The sequence below is a fragment of the Phoenix dactylifera genome, chromosome 18 (genome assembly GCF_051530095.1).
Source record: "Phoenix dactylifera cultivar Ajwa chromosome 18, Ajwa_hap1_PhDact_Kaust_v1.1, whole genome shotgun sequence".
In the NCBI taxonomy this organism is placed as follows: Eukaryota; Viridiplantae; Streptophyta; class Magnoliopsida; order Arecales; family Arecaceae; genus Phoenix; species Phoenix dactylifera.
This window is the reverse complement of record NC_143207.1, coordinates 19732067-19734366: the sequence shown is the minus strand read 5'-3', so window position 1 is coordinate 19734366 and position 2300 is coordinate 19732067.

The window sequence follows — 2300 nt, the reverse complement described above, 5'->3', positions numbered from 1 at the left end:
ACCGGGCTTGTGTTCGTATGAAACTAGTTACCGATATTGATTTTCTCCAATTCAATAGGGGATATACATAGCTATTTAAGAGCCTTTAAAATATTTATATTTTTTTCTTAAAACATACATGTAAGTAGGTGGCAAAACACAAAATGGCATGATAAGATTCATATTTTATAAACAAATTATTTTCATTAAAAACATTTATAAAACTACTTTTCACAACAAAGCATAATTTTTATAATACACATGTTGATCCTTGCTTTTAGGAAAACGTTATATCATCAATAATAAATCATGTGCATGGAAAACATGTGATGTTTGAAAGTTAATAAGGAGTGCACAATTTATTTATCTCGTCCATCGTAGATCTTCAAACTAAATAAATATGCTAAACCTATTTAAAATATTAAAAAAAATAATTTTTATTTGATAACTTTAATAGTATTAAAATAATATAAAAAAAAGAGAGAGTTGGCTGTGTAATAACATTTGGTGGCTTCGAATGGGTTAAGTCTAAGTGATTCAATTAATGAGTTATGTAGCACAAACTCGATCAATGCTAAAATCATTTGACAAAGTACATCAATAGTAGGTTTTAAGAACACTCAACAAGGGTCGGGATGATCAATATGATAGGCTGCTTGCGCACCAAGATGGTATAGGGTCTTTCTGCTAGGGTCAACCTAGAGACCGGACCCTGTACCGAGGTCCATGGAACTTGTAGAAAAAGAAAATGAGATGTTTTACCCTCCCCTTAGAACAGGAATGGGAGGTCGAGGTTGATGGAGACCAATACGCAGTGCGACCACTAGGCCGATTCAGGAACCCATTTTTCAAGTGTCAACAAGGGTCCACAAAGGAGGGGGACGCTTTACAAAGTTCTATAAATTCATGTAGGGCTTGTTTGGTTCGCGAGAAAAGAAGGGGGAAAAATGTGGTCAACGGAAAAGTAATGAGATGCCTCTTGTTTGGTTCAAGTTTTCAAATGAGAGAGATGGAAAAGTTGCATTCCCATGGGAATATGATTCCCATATTTCATGGAAAAATTTTTTCCATGAGAAACATGGGAAAGTTACTTTCCCATGAGGCAGAAATCACTCCATTTTTATTTTTTTTCAAAAAGGCCCTTCAGCATTAAAGAAGCATTAAAAAAGCATTAAAAATCTAATTTTATTAAAGGTATAATAGAAATTATATATAATTTTTCCAGAAAAGTGGATAGACACCCAAACATAAGCACTCTGGAAATCTGTCACTTTTCCATGGTCAACCAAACATGCCAAAAGTACTTTTCTAGACATCCTCTTTTTAGAAATTTGTTTTTCAGGAATCATATTTCTAGAAGAAAAAATGCTTCCCGCGAACCAAACGAACTCGTAGAGAAAGAAAGAAAGAGAAATATTAAAGGGAATGAGAAGAATATGTCCTCTCTCTCTCTCTCTCTCTCTCTCTCTCTTCCTTCTTGGCAAAACAGGGGAAGAAGGGGGGAGGGGGTGCAGCGTGGCTTAGATGGTGGCCCCGTGAGGTGCCAGCAAGCGGCGGCGGCGGGCAGCGAAGAGCGGCCTGTGGCGGCGACTAGTCGACGAGAGGCAAGGAAATCAGCCAAAAACAGAGTCAAACAAGGAGCCTTTTGCTCGATTATTTTCGTGTCCCACGCCACTCATCAATGGTTGGGGCTCTAGCTCCAGCCAGGGGCCAATGAGGGGAGAAGTTGAGGCCCTCGGCAACAAACGCCGGTGAAGAAGATGGCCAGAAAAAAGAAAGAAGTTGGGCCCAAACAGGGGATGTTTTCTAATCAATTTTTTGACGGATTTCTGAGCCGGTAGTGGTGGTTTAAAGTCATGGAAGAACAGGGAAGAAAAGGAAAAGAAAACCAAGGCCTTACCTTGGCTTCGACGGCATCCACAGTGCTGCGGAACAAGGAATTTAAATAGAGAAAGAGGAAGAAAGAGAAAGGAGAACTCTCGGTGGTGGAGTGTCGTAGAGGAGAGGGGATTTCTTTTTATAGAGAAGCCTAGGATCCCCAGCAGCCCTAGGAGTCAGGCTCCTTCCGAGACTCAAAGGAGAAGAAGACTCCCATCGAGAGTCTTCCGCTTCTCCCGCGCATGCAACACACACGCTGTGCGGTGTCAATGGGCCATCTTCTTTGGTCCAGGCCGGCCAATGGGCCAAGTCGGTCCAATGTGAGGCTCGGTCTCACAATAGTAGCCCCCCACCATTATAGCCGGATAATGTAGCAGGGAATGGCCGAAACTGTTATATTAGCTATTATAATTGTTATAATGCCATTATTTAAAACCATGATT